This window comes from Hippopotamus amphibius, chromosome 1, assembly GCF_030028045.1.
Source record: "Hippopotamus amphibius kiboko isolate mHipAmp2 chromosome 1, mHipAmp2.hap2, whole genome shotgun sequence".
Classification (NCBI taxonomy): domain Eukaryota; kingdom Metazoa; phylum Chordata; class Mammalia; order Artiodactyla; family Hippopotamidae; genus Hippopotamus; species Hippopotamus amphibius.
The window spans coordinates 78,661,473-78,681,496 of record NC_080186.1 but is presented as its reverse complement, the minus strand read 5'-3'; the positions used below and the strand labels follow the sequence as shown (position 1 = coordinate 78,681,496).

General features: G+C 37.5%; 1 protein-coding gene across 5 annotated transcripts in view; it reads left to right on the top strand.

Moving 5' to 3' along the window:
- DNAJC6 (DnaJ heat shock protein family (Hsp40) member C6) overlaps positions 1–20,024 on the top strand; it is a 157,939-nt gene that overhangs the window by 42,155 nt on the left and 95,760 nt on the right. The window lies entirely within an intron of this gene.

Here is a 20,024-nt window from a genome sequence, read left to right as displayed (position 1 = left end):
TCAAGAAACAAGAAAAATCTCAAGTAAACAATCTAATTGTACACCTAAAGGAACAAGAAGAAGAGGAAATGAAACCCAAAGTTAGTAGAAGGAAATATCAGAGTGGAAATAAAAATCAGAGCAGAAATAAATAAAATAGAGACTAGAAAGACAATAGAAAAGATTAATAAAAGTGAGAGCTGGTTCTTTGAAAAAATAAAATCGATAAGGCTTTACCTAGGCTTTACCTACATTAACCAAGAAGAAAGGAGAGAGTGCTCAAATAAATAAAATCAGGAATGAAAGAGGAGAAATTACAACTGACATCAGAGAGATACAAAGGATCATAAGAGAGTACTATGAACAATTATATGTCAACAAATTGGACAAGAAGAAATGGACAAATTCCTAGAAACATGTAATCAATCAAGACTGAATCTTGAGGAAATAGAAAACCTGAATAGACCAATTACTAGTAAGGAGTTTACATCAGTGATCAAAAACCTCCCAAAAAGCAAAAGCGTAGGACCAGATAGCTTTACCAGTAATTCTTCCAAACATTCAAAGAATTTAATACCTATACTTTTCAAACTCTTACAAAAAATTGAAGATGAGGGGATATTTCGAAACACATTTTACGAGGCCAGCATTATCCTGATACCAAAACCACAACAAAGAAAATTACAGGCCAATATTCTTGATGAACATAGATGCAGAAGTCTTGAACAAAACATTAGCAAACCAATTTCAACAATACATTGAAAGTATCATATACCACAATCAAATGGGATTTATTCCAGGGATGCAAGTATGGTTCAACGTTTGCAAATCAATCAATGTGATACACCACATTAACAAAATGAAGGGTAAAAATTGTATGATTATCTCAATAGATGCAGAAAAAGCATTTGATAAAATTCAACACGCATTAATTAATAAAAAATTCTCAGCTACATAAGTATAGAGGGAATGTAGCTCAACATAATAGAGGCCATATATGAGAAACAGACAGTTAACATCATACAACCATGAAAAACTGAAAGCATTTCCTCTAAGGACAGGAACAAGGCAAGCATGCCCACTTTCATCACTTTTATTCAACATAATATTGGAAGACCTAGCCACAGCAGTTAGGCAAGAAAAAGAAATAGAAGGCATCCAAATCAGAAAAGAAGTAGTAAAACTGTCACTATTTGCAGATGACATGATATTATACATAGAAAACCCTAAAGACCCCACCAGAAAACTTTTGGAACTCATTGATGAATTCAGTAAAGTTGCAGGATACAAAATTAATATGCAGGAATATGTGGCATTTCTGTAAGCCAATAATAAACTATCAGAGAAATTAAGAAAATAATTCCATTTACAATTGCACTGAAAAGAGTAAAATACTTGGATATAAATCTAACCATGGAGGTGAATGCCTTATACACTGAAAACTATAAGACAGTGGTGAAAGGAATTGAAAAAGACACAAATAAATGGAACAATATTTTGTCCTTATGGATTGGAAGAATTAATGTTGTTAAAATGTCCATACTACCCAAGGCAATCTACAGATTGAAAACAATCCTTATCAAAATTCTAATGGCATATATCATAGAACTATTTGTATGGAACCATAAAAGATCCCAAATAGTCAAAGCAATCTTGAGAAAGAAGAACAAAGCTGGAGGTATCATGCTCCCTGATTTCAAACTATGCTACAAAGCTAAAGTAATCAAAATAGTATAGTACTGGCATAAAAACAAACTCACAGATTAATGGAACGGAATTGGGAGCCCAGGAATAAACCCATACATATGTTGACAATTATTTTACAACAAAAGAGCCAAGAACATACAATGGAGAAAGGAAAGTCTCTTTAATAAATGGTGTGAAAATTGGACAGCCACATGCAAAAGAATGAAACTAGACCACTATCTTACACCATACACAAAAATTAACTCAAGATGGATTGACTTGAATGTAAGACCCAAAACCATAAAACTCATAGAAGAAAACATAGGCAGTAACTTCATTGACATTAGTCTTAGTGATGTTTTTGTGGATCTGACTCCAAAGGCAAGGGAAACAAAAGCAAACGTAAGTAAATGAGACTATATCAAAGTAAAAAGTTCCTGCACAGCAAATGTAAACATCATCAAAATGAAAAGGGAACCTACTGAATGGGAGAATATATTTGCAAATCATGTATCCAATAAGTGCTTAACATCTAATATATTGTAAATAAAGAACTTATACAACTCAACAACAACAAAAAACAACCCAATTTAAAAAAATTGGCAGAGGAACTATATAGACATTTTTCCATAGTATGACACAGAGATAGCAAATAAGCATATGAAAATATGTTCAGCATTAGTGAATTTCTATTAGTGAAATTCTAATGAAAACCACAAGGGGATATCACCTCATACCTGTTAAAATAGCTATTATCAAAAAGACAACAAATATTGGAGAGAATGTGGAGAAAAGGGAACTCTAGTATACTGTTTGTGGGATTGTAAGTTGGTGCAGTCACTATGGAAAACAGTATGGAGATTCCTCAAAAAATGAAGAATAGAACTACCATGTGATCCAGCTAAAGAATATGAAAACACCAATGCAATAAGATATTTGCATCCCAATGTTCATTGCAGCATTATTTACTGTAGTCAAGATATGGAAACAACCTAAGTGTCCATCCATGGATAAATGGATAAGGAAATGTGGTATGTACATATCGATATATATACACACACATCATGGAATACTACTCAGTCATAAAAAAAGAACAAAATCGTGCCATCTGTGACAATATGGAGGGACTTGTGCGTATTATGCTAAGTGAAATCAGTCAGAAGGAAAAAGACAAATATCATATGATTTTACTCATATGTGGGACAAAACCCAAAAACAAATGTATAAACAAAACAAAACAAAAACAAACTATAAATTCAGAGAACAGATTGGTGGTTACCAGAGAGGAAGGCGGCTGGTGGGTGTGGGCGGTGAAAGGGATGCAGGGAGTTAGCTGTATGGTGATGAATGGTAACTAGACTTTTGGGGGTGATCACTATGTAGTATATATAGATATCAAATTATAATGTTGTACACCTGAAATTTATGTAATTAAAAAAAGAAGCTTAACTCTAACATGAGAAGTTTATAACTAATGACAACACTGGAAAAAGGTCAAATTGGCAGCATATAAAAGTAAATAATATATAAATAGGCAATTTAGAGTGTTCTCAGGAGATGTACAGGTAAACTTTGGTGTCAGAATTCTTATTGAATTATGAGTGTGATAATGGCCTGAAAATATTGAATTTCTAAGCAAACTTTTAAGTATATGGAAAGGTACACACAACTTCTAAGTGTACAGGTTGATGAATTTTTCTAAAGTTAGCACTTGTGAAACTAGTATCCAAATCAAATAATAGGTTATTACCAGAAATCCAGACATCCTCTTCTAGTCACTAACACTGCCCCCACCCCCCACCCCACCCCCCACGCAATGCTGGAAGTAACTACTCGTCAGTCTGAGGTCTAACACTGTAGATTAGTTTTGCTTGTTTGTGAATTTTATGTAAATGGAAATGTTCATGATATAATTTTTTGTTCCAGTTTCTTTTGCCCAGTGCCATATTTGTGACATAGATCCATGCTGTGGTATTTGTAGTTCATTCATTCTTATTGCTATACAGTACTCCATCTAGAGAATATACCACTTTCCTTTTTTCATTTTCATTTTGACAGACATTTGGGTAATTTTTAGTTTCTGCATATTACAAAAAGTACTGCTGTGAATATTCTCTTATGTGTCTTTTGGTGCACATCTGTACATATTTCTGTTGCTTATACGCTGCGAGTGAAGTTACTAGGTCATAGTATATGTGTACGTTAAGCTTTAGTTGATCCTACCCGTTTTACAAAGTGATTGTAGCAAGTTTTACTCCCACCAGCAGTGTATGAGATTTCTCGTTGCTCTACATCTTTACCAACATTTGGTACTGTTAATCTTTCTTTTTAGTGATTTAGTTTGTGTGTAGTGGGTGATCACTGTGGTTTTAACTTGAAGTTCTATGATGAATCCGAGGTTAAACATCTTTCCAGAAGTTTATTGGCCATTTGTATGTAGTTTTTTTGTGTGAAAGGCCTGTTTATGACTGTCGCCACATTTTCTGTTGGGTTGTCTGTCTTTTGCTTATTGATTTGAGTATTTTTTTATTGATTTATATTTTCTGGATATGAATCCTTTGGATAAATGTATTGCAAAAATCTACTCACACGTGTGGTTTGCCTTCTCACCCTCTTAATGATGTCTTTGGATGAACAGAAATTCTTTAATATAGTATAATTCACTTGTTTTTGCTGTTAAGTTAGTACTTTTGGGGTTCTGTTTAAGAAATTTTGCTTGCCCCAGTGTCATAAAGATACTGTTTTATGCTTTCTTCTAGAAGGTTTTTTATTTTAGAATGTATTGATTAAAAGAATTTAAATGCATTTGTGCACATCAGCCTGATCTTTTGAAAATAGTTAAATATTAAATAGTTTTAAATAATGGCTTTGCCTGTGTGATTTTTGATAGGGCAGATTAGCATTCTGAATTTAACTTCCTCAACTATAATGAGAATAATAATATCCTACCTGAAAGTATTGTCGTGAGCATCACACCTATCTAAACGTAAACAGTTATTGAAAAGTCAGCTGTTATAAAAGACATTCTTGGGACAATGTAGCATAGTTAAATATAGACTGGATATTGGGTGATATTAAGGAATTATTAACTCTCAGGTTGTATATATGAGAATGTCCTTATTAGGAGATGCATGATGAAGAAGAAATGAGTGCCAAAGGAATATGATGTCTCAGTTCATTTGAAATAAATTAAGCAAAAAGAAAAAATCCTCAAATATCTAGATAAAGCAACGAGGTAAAATGTTTTCAATTGTTGAATCTAGGTATTAGATTATGTGGGTATTGTGAAATTCTTGCAACTTTTTGGCATGTTTGGAATTTTTGTAATAAAATGTTCAGGGAAAAATTAGCTGTTAATGAAGTTATACCATTGCATTATTGACCATTTTCTCCAGAGATTCATGTATGTAATTAAATGGGTTTTGAGTAACTTGGCTTGTTAGATCTGGGAAAGACAATGAAAATGAGTTAAGAATAAAAAGTGAACTATAGCATTGCCTGCTCACATGAGATAAAGCCGAGCTTTTTCCATAAAGTTAAGGCATTGCTGGGAATATAAGGAAGGAGGAAAGGAAGGGATCTGGAATGTACTGTGTGCCCACTAAGCTACTCTGTTAGATGCTATACATATCATTACCTTTAGTTTAAAAGGCAGCTCTATGCAGTAGGTAATATTAGAAAAGTTCAGTATGTTTTCTGGATAGCTTGGCTAACCCAGCTGCTGGATGGTGGAGTCAGGATTTGAACCCAGATCTGTGTTTTGTCTTTCTCTTTACCTCCCTCTCTCCCTTTCTTCTTTACAAAGAAGGTTGGTTTTTGTTTTAAATGAATGGTATGCTTTTCATTGGAGAAACTCTGGAAAGTACATATTTATCAATTGGGTTTGCTGCATTAAAAAACACCCCCGACTTAGTGGCTTAAGACAGCATATCTTCAGCTCACAATTCTTTTAGCCGGTAGGTGGGCTCGGCTGGGCAGTTCTTATCTGGGCCCAAATCCGCTGTTGTCAGTGAGGCTCGCTCACCTGTCTAGGATGACTGAGCCAGCTCTTCCTGTGGCTCCCATCCTATGGCAGGCTCACCTAGGGAAGGAGAAGGGGAGCCAAGAGAGCAGGCAGAATTCCACAAGGCCCAGAACTGGAACAATGTCACTTCCCCTTAGTCCAACCATAGACTGGGTGACTTAAACAATAGACATTTATTTCTCACAGTTCTGGAGGCTGGGAATTTCAGGAACAAGGTGCCTACAGATTTGATTCCTGGTAAGGGCCCTCTTCCTGGCTTGCAGAAGGCCGTCATCTTGCTGTGTCTTCACATGACAGATGCAGAGAGCGAGCGAGCTCTGGTCTCTCTTCCTCTTCTTATAAGGGCATTAGTCCCATCATGGGGGCCCTGCCCTCATGACCTCATCTACATCTAATTACCTCCCCAATCCCCCGCTCCAAATACCATCACATTAGGGTTTGTGGCTACAAATATGAATTGGGTGGGAGGGACACAAACATTCAGTCCACAACACCCTCTCTTGTTTGAAGCAAGTTGTAAGGCCCAGCCCAGATTCTAGGAATGTGGAAGTAAACGCTACTTCTTGATGAGAGGAAGTAATATTACAAAATAGTGTGAATGGCAGGGAGTGGGGGTGGGAAGTGGGGGGGTGTGTGTGTGTGTGTGAATGACTGCAGCCATTTTTATAAGCAATCTTCCAGAACATAAGGGAATAAACATCCTTTAAATCATTCCTAATATCACCATCAAGAGATACCCATTGGTAATATGGTAGTGTATCTCTTCTATTATTTTGTCTGTGGATGTATAGAGGTAGACTTTTTCTTTTTTTTTTAACAAATGTGATTCACATTTTAGAATCAGGTTTGTGTTCTGTTCATTCCCCTTAACATTATATTGTAGGTGTTTTCTCAGACATTAAATAGTCCTTGACAGTGTGGCTTGCTCTGTGATGCAAAGGAAACCAACTTAAATTGCTATGTTCCAAGCGCTGTGCTAAGCGCTTTCACACAGTTATCTTGACTATAAAACAAGTTTCTTGTTAATTTGCAGGATTGACATCCTACCACCAAACAAAGAATTCATTTGCTGCTGCAAAGAAAAAACAATAGATTTTGTGTGAAAAGATCCAGAGAAAATTATAATGGTTAAGATATATCAGCAATGCCTGTTTTTGTCTTGAAAGCCTAACCTGTCAGCTCTAGCTGTTCAGGAAAGGGTCATCTTCCCGTTGTAAAAGATGGGAGGGTTGGGCCATCAGCAGTAGATGAGACTGTGTGCTCTCCATTTCTCCCTGTTGCTTAAATGATTTTGCTGGACTAGCTATTTCCCGTGTTAAAGCTGCACTGAAGGCTGTTGCAGTTTCAGTGAACAACTTTATTTGCAGTGATTTTGATTTTGATTCTGTGAATAGAGTAATAGCTTGCTAGAGAAGAAAGTGTGATGGAGGGAACACATCGATGTGTGACAGTAAGAATCCATGAACCAATCGGTATAGAGAAGGGTGGATTTGGGGGGATTGTTCGCATTAGAGCTCCTCTGGCCCATTGGCAGGCTCTCTGTCCTGAGTGATCAATCAGAAAATACAGCCCTTTTACACAGAGACCACTTGTCCAAACCTTTCACTTTATAGGTGAAGCTACATCACTGTTAATTTATTTGATTGATCTGACTGTATTTCAAAATAGATTATGTTGAACATCAGTTCTCATTGTACAATCAGCATAACGTGATAAGGAGCATAAAATTTGGAGGCCAGAGTCCAAGGTTGGAACCTGGTTTTGCACTGTCTAGCTGTTGACGATGAACAAACTACAGCTAACCCTTCAACAACATGGGTGTGACCTGGGCAGGTCCACTTATACACAGATTTTAATAAATAAATATATACTACAGTGCTACAGGATTCGTGGTTGGTCGAATCCACAGATATGCAGGAACTGCATATGCGGAGGGCTTACTGTAAAGTTGTATTCCTGACTGCTTGGGGGGGTTGTTGTTCTAAGGTCAACTGTACTTGATTTCTTTGCGCTTCAATAACAAAAGCTTTAATCTTTTTAGAGTTCTTGTGAAGATTGAGACATTTTACGCCTGCACTGTCTAATACAGCTGCCAGTGCTGTAAGTAGCTTTTGAACGCTTGAAATGTGGCTAGTCCAAATTGACATGTGCTGTACATGTAAAATACACACTGGATTTTGAAGACTGTATGAAAAAATATAAAATAGCTCATTGGTTACTTTTTTCTGTTGATTACATGTTGAAATGGCAATATTTTATACTCATTGAATTAAATAAAATATATTATAGAAATTTATTTGTTTCTTAGTTTTTTAAAAATGTGGCTGCTAGAAATTTTAAAATTATGTATATGACTCATATTTGTGGCTTGCATTAAATTTCTGTTGGACAATGCTACACCACATGGAAGTTCTCCGCAAAACATAGCATACAGAATAAATGTTAGTTACAGCCAGAAAATGTAGAAGGTTTAATTGAATGGATAAGGATTCTAAGTGATAGCAGGAAGCTTATTATTTTTACTAAGTTTCTAAGCAAGCTTTTGTTTAGGCATTTTGATTTTTCCCCTTTATGTGTAGCAGGGGAGTAGAGGTGGCTGTAAGAATCCAATTATGTGAACAAATAAAAATTGCAGTGCATTGAGCTAAGATGATTCAGGGATTGTGCTAAGTACTGCATTAGGTAGGGTTCCTTTGGTTACAAGTGACAGAGAATCAATTTGAATTAACTGAATTAAAAAAAGGGGATCTTGTCACCATGGGAAGGGTAGGAGTGCATCTCAGCCTCCTGAATTCCTGGGATGTAAATGCTGTTTTCTCTCACTCTCTCTCTTCCTCTCTCAAATTTACTTCTCCCTCCTTGGCAACATTTTTCTCTTAAACTACATACCGCCACATGTCAGAAAGCATGTCTCCTGCAACTCCTGCCTGTTGTCCTTGCTTTAGGGAAGGACTCAGACTTTCTCTCTGATTTTAAATTGAAAAGTCCTGTGAAAAGGCCATGATTGACCTAGCTTGGTTTCAGGTACCCACTCCCTGGGCCATGGCAGCTGTATTTCAGTCACAGAGGAGGATTTCACAGGAAAAGGAAGTGCTGCTCTTGTCTGATAAGAGAATAAATATACACTTCACCTACCCTAACTAATTTAATAAGTACAGCCATTCTGTGGGGGTGGTAATACCCCGATTTAGATGAGGAAACTAAAAAGTTACATATTTTGTCCAAGTACAAGCGTCCAGCTGGAAGCACAGATCTCTCTCTCAAGCTCATGTTCTTAAACACTACACTGAGAGAATTCTAGTAAATTAGGTTGTGTTGACTTAAGTTTTACCAAATTATACAATTTGCTATTTTTTCTCTGTACCAGATTGCTTCCCCTTGAAACTATGGTGGGGATGAATGTAAAGAAACTGGCCTCATGGTAACACCCAGTAAATCGTTCTTGAATTGAAAATCAATAGTCTTATGCTTTCCGATCTTGCAGCCAAAACTTTAAAGGTCATGAAAAAGCTCTCATAATTATCTTTTTAGTAATAAGCTTAAAACCTGCTTACCACCACTTGGGCATTATGTTTTTGTAATTTGTGATCATCTGCCTTCTTTTAAAAACTAACCCCATCTCATTTTTTACCAACACATGGTTCCCTGTATTCTGTGCCACGTGGCATAGTGATTTCAGAGGCAAAGATGACAGAGTCATCTTCTGTGATTTGTAAACAATATCTGTCCCAAAGGAAATACTTTTTTTTTTTTAATTGGAATATGGTTGCTTTACAATGTTGTGTTAGTTTCTGCTGCACAGCAAAGTGAATCAGCCACATGCATACACACATCCCCTCCTTTTTGGATTTCCCTCCCATCCAGGTCACCAAAGGAAATATTCTTTAAAAATAATGATCTATAAGTATTTCAGAAAAAAAAAAAATGATCTCGAGTATGTGAATCTCTTACTCAGGTGAAAAAGTAAATACTTTCGAACAAAAGTGACTTCAAAAGGCTACAACTCTAGGGGCTTCCCTGGTTGTCCAGTTTTGGGACTTTGCCTTCTAATGCAAGGGGTGTGGGTTTGATCCCCGGTAGGGGAGCTAAGACCCACATGCCTCTGGCCAAAAAGCCAAAACATAAAACAGAAGCAATATTGTAACAAATTCAATAAAAGACTTTAAAAATGACCCACATCAAAAAAACCTTAAAAAGAAAAAAAAAGCCACAAGTCTGTGTGCTTTTCTTAACCCAGTAGAAATGGTTTCATTTACATAGGAAAAGAGCAATAAGTGACAACCTTATTGGCTGAATTCATATTAACGCAGTGTGATGGAATACTAAGAGCTCTGTCCTGGACTGGTCAGAAAACCAGTCCCTTGTATGTAGCTCTGTGGCCTTAAGCAGCAATGAATGCAATGGCTGACCTTTGTTGGGTGCTAAACAGTATATAGAGCACTTTCTCTTAAGTCTTTCTTGGACTCTTCCCAGTGAAAGTAATCATTCGTCTCACAAGTATTTACCAGGGGTCTGCATTGTGTCAGGCATGGAGTTAGGTACCAAACATGGTCCTGCCATCATGGAGCTTACCATCTGATGTGGGAAGTTGTACATGTAAGGGAAATTTCAATGTAATGAGTCGTAAGTGCTATGTTTAGAAGATACACAATGTTCTGTGGGACCACATGGAATTATATCTAACTTAGTTTTGAGAACTGTGATGGTTTCCTCAGGGAAGTGCTTTCTGTGTAGGGGTCTGAAGGGCAAGCAGGGTTATTCAGGCAGAGGGTCTTAAAGAAGCTCTATGTCTGGACTTAAAGAGAGGATGGGGAAAGCAGAAGTAGTGAGGGCTGTCTCCAGAGGGAAGTAGCTGGCCTTAGAGTGTGGAGGGCCCATTGTGTTGACTACCTTAGACTGCGGGTAGAGGGAAACCCTTGGATGGTTTTAAGCACCTGAGTCACATAATTGGATCTGCATTTTATTTATTTATTTATTTAAAATATTTATTTGTTTATTTGGCTGTGCTGGGTCTTGGTTGCCACACGTGGAATCTTCGTTGCTTCCTGCGGGATCTTTAGTTGTGGCACATATGATCTAGTTCCCCGACCAGGGATTGAACCCACACCCCCCTGCACTGGGAGCATGGAGTCTTAACCACTGGACCACCAGGGAAGTGCCAGGTCTGTATTTTAGAAAGCTCAAATGTGAATCAATTTGCTCACTTCTCTGTCTCTTATCTCTAAATTGAAATGGATAGTCTACTCTTTACAGCTCCTTTCAACTTTAATATTCCATAAATTTCTGTTATCCTGGAAAAACTTAATTCCATGCTGACTTCTAGGTCTCTTGGATAGCAAGGCCTGTGATTACAACTAGTACTTAAAGAGGTGATTTTGTGGGAATGGGGATGGGTAAGAGTGGGGACAGGAAGCCGAGTGGCTAATATATCATTTCCACTGGGAAATAAACAGACAATTTATACAAGTTCCTCTGACAGTCTTCTAGAGGGAAGTGGTAGGCTTTAGCCTCCCAACAGACAGATGGAATGGCACCTTGCCCCACTTCAGTGCAGATGAAATCTGATTGTCGTTTTCCAAAAAGTGCTATATACTGAGATATTTACTGATGAAATGATATTTTCTGATGAAGTCTGAAATTTGCTTAAATTGGTGTTTATACACATAAAACATGATTGGCTGTGACTTAGTAATTGTAGATGCTGAATGATCGGTCCAAAAGGTCCATTGTATAATTTACTTTTGTATATGTTTGAAAATTTTCATAACAGAAAATAAAAAATAAAATAATAATATAAAAATGCTCCAGTTTATTACTCAGATAAATTTTAGCATAAATGGAGAAAGAGTCAGACTCTATTTGGCCATATTGAAATAAATAGAACCACTGTGTCATAAACACTGACACTTTGCTTTAAATTTTCTATCAACTTTGGTGGTGTAAAATATTCCAGACTGCATTGAGATTATGTGGGCAGATCAAAGAATTACGCTCCAAGGAAGGGCCAACTCTTCTAGGGATTTTGTTGGTGACATAGGCAAGGGCTCTGCTGCTCTGGGCTTGATCCACCCAGGAAGGTAGTCTCTGGATAGCACGGTGAGGTGGAGAGGTCACTGGTTTTGAAGTCAAGCATGACACTCAGCTGTGTTATCGAAGGACATTGAGAAGAAATAACAAAATAGATAACGTTTATTGAACTCTTCTCTATGCCAGGCACTGTCTTAAGCTCTCTGTGTACTTTATATCATGCAATTCTAATCGCTGCCCTGTTAGTTCAATGCCACTCTTTTATAGATTAGGAAATTGAGGCATAGACAGGTTATATAATTTGTCCATGATTGTATAGATTTTATGTAATTTCCAGTAAATGTTATGATAAATAAATAACTGAAATCCAGTGGTTAGGTTGCAGTTTGTATCCTAGTGAGGATTAGTTTTGGATGCACATAACAGAAAAATGCAAAATAGCAATGGCTTAAAACAAAATAGTTTCTTTCTCACTTTAAGAAGTCTAGAGATAATGGCTCCAGGGCTGCCATGGATCTCTGGGGATCAGAGTCCTTCTGTCCTATTGCTTCACTGTGAAAGTCTTCCATCCTCAAGGTCACCTCATGGTCCAAGATACCTGCTGGAGCTCCATATTAAAACCAAAAGAAAGGGAAAAGGAATGGAAGAAGGGCATACCATCCCACTTCCCTTTTAAAGATGCATACCAGAGGGGACACAGTTCTTGAGGTGCTAGCCTACTGTGTTCCTCCTTTGCCTGGCAAAGAAATAAAGCCAGTCTTTCTTTCTCCTCCAAAAAAAAAAAGATACATATCAGAAATTACACATATCATTTTTGCCTGTATAATGACCTTTACTTAACTCCATATACATACCTAGTAGATTATAGAAAACTTGCATGTGGCAGGTCCAAGACATGAACGAAGACCGAGAAATATATTGTTTATAAAACTGTGTGACTCTGTGCCCAGCTAAAGATCAGGGGTTCTGTTGGCATAGAAGATGAGAATGAATATTGGGGATCACTAGCAATCACTGCTTAGCTCACACTCAGCTGCGTGTCAGAGCTCTGGTCTCCTTGGGTATGAAATGGACATGGTAATGCTTCCCAAAAGACCTTTCACATTTAAATGGGTAAATACACGAAAAACCCAGGCACTTAATGTAGAGCTTAGGAAATGCTAGTTCTTTTCTGCAGGTAGATGTGGCCAACTGGGTAGCAGAGATTGGGTGCCTGGGAGACTCTGCCTGGAGACTCAGTACCCTGCGAATTGGCTTTACCTGCATCTGAGGGGGTCACTGCTTTCCCCTTCCCCACCACAGGGGATTTGCCACATGCTCGAGGGCCCAGAACCGTTAGGCACGATGGGGTTACACAGAATAAGCGTCCATATTTTAATGATCTGGAGCATGAAATCATATATGATGAGCTCAGAGCCAAACATGGGAATATCTAGGATTTAGGGAAACTTTCGCTTCAGTGTAATTTTCACCTGAATTTGGGGAACTATTTACCACACAGAATTTTTCAGTCTGTTTTCCTCAAGAATAAGAGTAACTGAGCATAGGGCCAGCTCATGATAGTCTGCCAGTGTCTGTCCAGGAAGCTGAAGTTTCCCGGCTTGTGAGATGACAGATAAAAGGGACTGGTGCTGCCGTGAATTACTCTTGAAATGGTAATGTATGTGTAACATTGTCATACCATGAGCGTGTCCTTGAAAAGTCAAGGGTAAGTTGAATGTTAGCAAGTGGAACTGTGTTTTCGGTGAGCTCACTAAGGAACCCCCTGGTGAATTTTCCTATAAACTAAAGATGGCCTCCCAAACAGTTTTTTTGCATTTTCGTTCATTCAATTAGCAGATACTTACTGAGCACCTACAACTTGGCAGGCACTGTGGTAGGCTTGGCAAAACATGGTGAATTTTGCCTTTACCAACTAGAGTTACTCAAAATACTTGAATTATAAATTGGCAAATAATATTCTCAGGCTAACAAATAGTCAAATAATAACATTTGTTTCATCAATTCTAAAACAGTTTAAAAAATACATTAACATTTATGAAATCTTAAAGCATCTTAAATTGGTAGTATGTCATGTGTCATACTTCACCAGTAATGTGTATATATATATTTTTAGTAATATATATTTTTAATGCTGCAGCTTAAACTGGTTGATTTCATAGATTTGATGAGTAGGGCTTTTGTGTTTATTATGTGCTTTTATGTACCTTATTTCATTTGATTCTTCCTGTGAGGGAGGACAAGTATTTCACTTTATAGAAAGGCTATGACTGGTAAGCAGACTGTAGAAAAGTGATGTGACAGATCTAGGATTCAAACATAGTTGTATGTTTTCCAACGAAGCTAGTGGTTTTCCACCATATCTTGATGTCTCCTTAATCTGCATGCACACATATTTATACACACACGTGTGACCACAATGAAGGTCATGCTTCTTTTAAAGCAAGATGCTTGCTTTTAATGAAAACAATGAAAACACAAAGGTTTATTTTCTCTCTAGTGGTTTAAACCTAGGCCAAACAGTAGCCACATATCAATTTTCAGGAGCACAACATTAAAAAGTCTTCTAACTCAGATGGTTACAAAACAAGCTTGCTTATTGGGAGGCCACATTAATGAAAACCTTTCAGGTTTCACTGAGCAGAACCTGCTGTGGGGGTGGGGGTAGTAAGGCAAGAGTAACCATATTCATGTACCACACTTAGTAAGGCAGGTCAGAGCCAAGGCATGACCCAGATGTCCTCCAGCTTTCACTTTGACCACTGGAATTACCTCTTCTGACTGGTGCAGGGTCCAAAGCATGATCTTTCTAGATGGGAGTTTGAATCCCAGCCGATAGCTAGCTGCAAGAGCTTTGGCCAGTTATTTACCCTGTGCAAATTTGCCTCAAAATAAGGAATAACACCTTTGCAGGGTTGTTGGGAAGGTGAAAGTTAGGATGGGTTAGGTAACTGGCAAATGGTAAGTAATCAATAGCAGTTATTTTTATTATGACTAGGCTAGAGCTTCAAGGAGGCACAGGCTTCAAGGTGTTGAGTTATCTTTAAAAATATGCCCTGTCTGGACAATTTGTCCTATTTTCTGGGAGACCCAGGACTCCACCAAACACCAAGAACAGACCACCTCATCTCTGAAGAATATTATAGGAATAATAGAGATTTTCTTCTGTGAAGATTGGCTCCCTCCGTTTTTTCCAGCATACTTCCTCTGCTCTCTTGTGTATTGCTCTGTGTGTAACTCTTGACAGCTGCCACTATTTATGCATCGTTCTATGGTAAAGCCTTGATTAAACGGGACTTAGCAACTGGAACACTTCACTGGCCATGGTTTTTCCCTCTGGGCTTCATTTGGAGGAGGAAGAAGGAAATGACAACTCAAGTGTTGAGAAAAATAGGAAAATTTAAGAACTCGAGAGAGAATCCTGTAATTCAACACCTTCGGTTTTACTGCTAGGAGAAGGAGAAGCAATCCAGGCCTTTCTTCTGATTCATAATAGAGTCAGGTAATAACAGAGGCGAAAAAGAATTCCCAGTCCCTTGCTCTTTCTTCTGGACTGTGGCTTGAAAATGTGGCTTTGGCATCCCTCTTGAGGTTGTTAATCCTTTGCCACTACATTACAGGCCTCAAATACAGGTGTCCACAGGGCTGACAGTGGCGAAGAGTGGGGCAGGCTGGGGATCATGCACTGGGAAGTGGAGCCTGTGTACCTTTTGTAAAGGCATCTAAGCTGAAATTCTTTTTTTAAGTACAGGACAAACAATACATGTCTGGGGCTAGAAGTGGCCTCCTGGTCCCCAGTTTGAATGCCTTGAACCGTCTATATCCATAGGCCATATTCAGCAGGGAGATAATCGAATCATGTAACTGAGGCATGTTGCCAAAGAAAGTTTTAGTACTATTCATTGATTTATATTGAAGTTGAGGCGAATATTGAAGTATATTTCATTTTATTTTTTTTAGTTTTTGGCTTCATCCTGTGGCATGTGGGATCTTAGTTCCCCGACCAGGGATTGAACCCGTGCCTCCTGCGTTGGAAAGCAGAGTCTTAACCACTGGGCCACCAGGGAAGTCCTTGAAGAAGTTTTATTTTAGAAACCGGATGATAATACATTGTGCAACAGAGGGCAGAAGCTCTCTGTTACAGTTTGGTTAGCCAGAATTCTTTGTTGTCTAATTACCTGGGTGAATTCAGATGTCACAGTGTGTAGGACATTCACGTCGGGAATTCACCAGTCTCAGTGCTGGAGGTTTTGCCCTACAAGCCCAAAACAATATTTCAAGAAATGGTATCTTACCATGAGCTAAAAACTGATGTTTTCCAACCTACCTCATTTTTACAAAAATAATAGTCATGAATTGCTAAGTTTATTTTATAGTCTACTAGTAGACCACAACATGTAGTTTTAAAAAATCACTAGACTAGGTGATACTAATACATTTTTGTTTATTTATTCATTAATTTTAAAATTCAGCAGGTACTTTATCAATATCTAATGAGTGTGAGATTCTCTTTTTGGTGTCATGGGAATACAGACGTGAGCAAAATATGGATTTTTGTATTTAAGGAGTCCAAAATCTAACAGGATAGATATGCATTAAAATATCTAAAAACTCAAGGCAAAATAATTACTTCACATTATACATAATGCTTTTATATTATCATAAATCATAATGACAATAAATTTCTTGAGTAAAGACAGATTTTTAGCCTAATTTTACAGATAGTTATATTTTTGAAAAAGTGACTTATAAATATAAAAATAGAACAATGATACTGATAATAGCAGTTGTTAAGCACTTACCGTGTGTTAGGTACTAATTTAATTCTCACTACAACCTTATTATGATGACACTATTATTCACATTTTATAGAGGAAAGTGAGGAAGAGAGGGTAAGTAATTTGCCCAAGGTCATAAAGCTAATAGTCCATGGAATTAGGATTAAGTTCTGGGAAATATGGTGCTAGAATCTCAGTTGTAACCAATGTTTTATAGTTCCTGACAACAAAAAATCCCAGATAGGTTGTGGTATATATTCATCTTCTAGCACCACCACAAAAGTTGTGTGACATCTGCTGTGACAGGAGAGCATACTGGGGGTGGAGGGGATGGGGAAGAATAGAGCCTGCCTCTCAAACACTCCTCAGTGTGGATAATGTTCACCAAGTTAATAAAAGTGACTAAAGTCAGCAATAGAAAGGCAAAGGGAAAGAACTCACTCCCAAAGAGGGCATCTAATCCTTTGGCTCTGCCTCATATGTGATGTGATATTCTTTGTGTGTGTGTGTGTATGCATATATATATAATTGAAGTATAGTTTATTTACAGTGTCATGTTAGTCTCTGCTGTACAGCAAAGTGACTCAGTTATACACATGTATACATTCTTTTTTTTATGTTCTTTTCCATTATGGTTTATCATAGGATATTGAATGTAGTTCCCTGTGCTATAAATTAGGACCTTGTTATTTATCCATTCTAAATGTAATAGTTTGCATCTACTAACCCCAAACTCCCAGTCCATCGCTCTCCCTCTCCCCCTCCCCTTTGGGAAGTCCGTTCTCTGTGTCTACGAGTCTGTTTCTGTTTTGTAGATAGGTTCGTTTGTAATGTATTTTAGATTCCACAAGTAAGTGATATCATATGGTATTTGTCTTTCTCTTTCTGACTTCACTTAGTATGACAATCTCTAGTTGCATCCATGTTGCTGCAAATGGCATTATTTTGTTGATTTTTATGGCTGAGTAGTATTCCATTGCATACATGTTACCACATCTTCTCTATCCATTCATCTGTCGATGGACATTTACATTGTTTTCATGTTTTGGCTAATATGAATAGTGTGATGTGATATTCTTGAGATAAAATAAATTATGGAACAATCTTCATCTTGGAAAAAACAGAGTTTGACTCTGTGTTCCCCTTGGATTTTACCAGTACCACCTCTCTTCCTCAAGCAAAAGCTCTCATACAAAATCATCTAGACAAATTTCCATTAGTATAGTCCTGGAGAAAATAATACTTAGCCTTTATTGAGCTCCTCCTATGGGAGGAAGCTGGACTGTCAGCATGGAGGATAGAGCTGTGCGCAAGACAGACCATGAATAGTAATAATAGAGAGCACTTGTTAAGTACTTACTCTATATGTGTTAGGTACTAATTTAATTCTTCAGCTATATAACAGTGGTACTTTTACTATGCTCTATTTTATAGAATACAAAAGTGAGATCTTCATGGATATGTGAACTCTTTATGAATTTGATCTTTAGGATATTAAAGAAAATTTTAGTGTTGATATTGGTGTATATTCCAATTTAAGCCCTAAACTAATCTTTAGAATGTTGTAAATTAATCTAGTTACTGCATTCTCCTGCCTTACTATGTTCTTTATGTCCCTAATTTTGTAGGGTTTTTAATGGTTATTCTGATTGATTGTATTTATGTTAAATTAAGTGTAAATATAAAAAATAAAATGGCCTCTGTATCCCATTCATGTTTTTCTTTAAATTTGCAAAGTGGGGAAATAGATATCCCAAAATACAAAGGCATATGTTTAATCTGTAATTTCTTCCAGCAATATGTCTGAAACTCTGAAAAGCTGAGCAAAAATAAGTTGAGTGCGTTTTTGAAAATAATAATTTTCACTTTTCAAAAATGGTCTTTTCTAAATTCTTTTAATCCAGGGTAAAAATCTGGAATTTGTCAAGGCACATGATAGATACTAGGTATGTCCTCTCCCTCTGAGTCAGTAATAAATTAAAGGAGAAGCAAAGGTGCAGAAAAAGATTTAAAATGTTATTGGAAAAGATTTATTTACTAGACTTTACAAGGTATTAGTCAAGTATCTAAAATAGCTCAATCTGACAGATTGGGAAAATTGAAAGCATAAAATTTGTGTTTAAGTTTTACTACAGTTTTAACTGCCACCACTGAAGTTGTTTGATCTTGTAAATGAGCATTAACTGTGATTTGTGATTTGGGTCAGGCCACATGTTCATCAGATAATGCAGTTAGGAAAGCAACTGGTCAGATAATTTAGCTTTTCCCAGAGAGACTGGAGGGATCTAGAAGACAGCAAGCACTCTTGGCTTTTACTGATTTATCCCCTTCCCACAAGAATTTGCATTTGAATGATCCTTGAACAGGAAAATGACTTTCAATCCAATTAATTTATGTAGACCTGTGTAGAGCTAGAGCTCCCAGGAGACTCCTTGGGCCCAGATAATTTAGACTGAAACCTCTTAGATGCTACAGTTTGATTTTGTGTCCTTATTGATATCAAAATAATAACAAGAGAAAGCCATGAAAGGTGAAATAGCAAATCTAGGTTTGTGTATGGGTTTCAGCAAATTTTACATGCATGTTCTTTTCTCTTGTTGTTCTGGTGATGAAACTCTGTCAGATGACTTGAAAAGCACCTCAGTCATTCCAAATCTTAATAGCGAAACAGACAATTTTAAGCCAAGATGTTCCCTGGTCTTCACCTGAAATTATGAGAATGAAGGATACTTCTGCAGTCTTATTATTTCAAGTGAAAATGAGCACTTGGTAATTGCATTTTGAGACTTAACAGAGTTAAATCCAGGTTTAATAAGGCTTGAAACATACAATGTTGAGGTCCTCTTTAAGAATACAAATACAGAATTAGGGATATAAAATTAGGTGCACAGTCTTGAAAGGGGCTTCTCCAGAAAAGGGGCCCTGACTCTTAAGGTTCATTAATTTCTTGATAAATTCTCTGATTAATTAGTGACTGCTCTCTGTGCCCGGATTTATGAAAGCAAAAAAAGGAGGAGAAGCTAGAGACTAGAAAGAAAATCCTAGTCCAGCTTGCTTTACACCAATCCCCTCAAGCCAGCTGAGTGGTATAGACCTTCCGCCAGGTCCCAAGGTAAATGATGTCAGAACTGAAATTGCACCTGATTCAACCTTGCTTCCCCCACCCCCGCCAATTTTTTCGTTCAACGAATAGTTACTAAATAGTCACATCTCCTCGCTAGGTGGAATGGGCTCTAACTGCCTCCTAGCGTTAGAAGAGCCAGGTCTTTGATATCTCACTTAGGGGGTTTGCCCATTGCGGGAAGTGGCACAATACTGTTGTTTCTCTCTGTCCTGGCATACATGCGTTCTTTTTCTATTCGATTGAGTTACAAGTCAGTACTGCAGGAGGGCAACTGTTGGGGTGGCTTTGACTCGCCGAATCTTCCAGCAAATATAGGCTAAGTTATACAAAATGGGCGTGTCTGGATCTTACCAAAAGACCCCCTCGTCCCCAGAGCTTACCAGGCAGAGACACCCAGCCCCTTTCT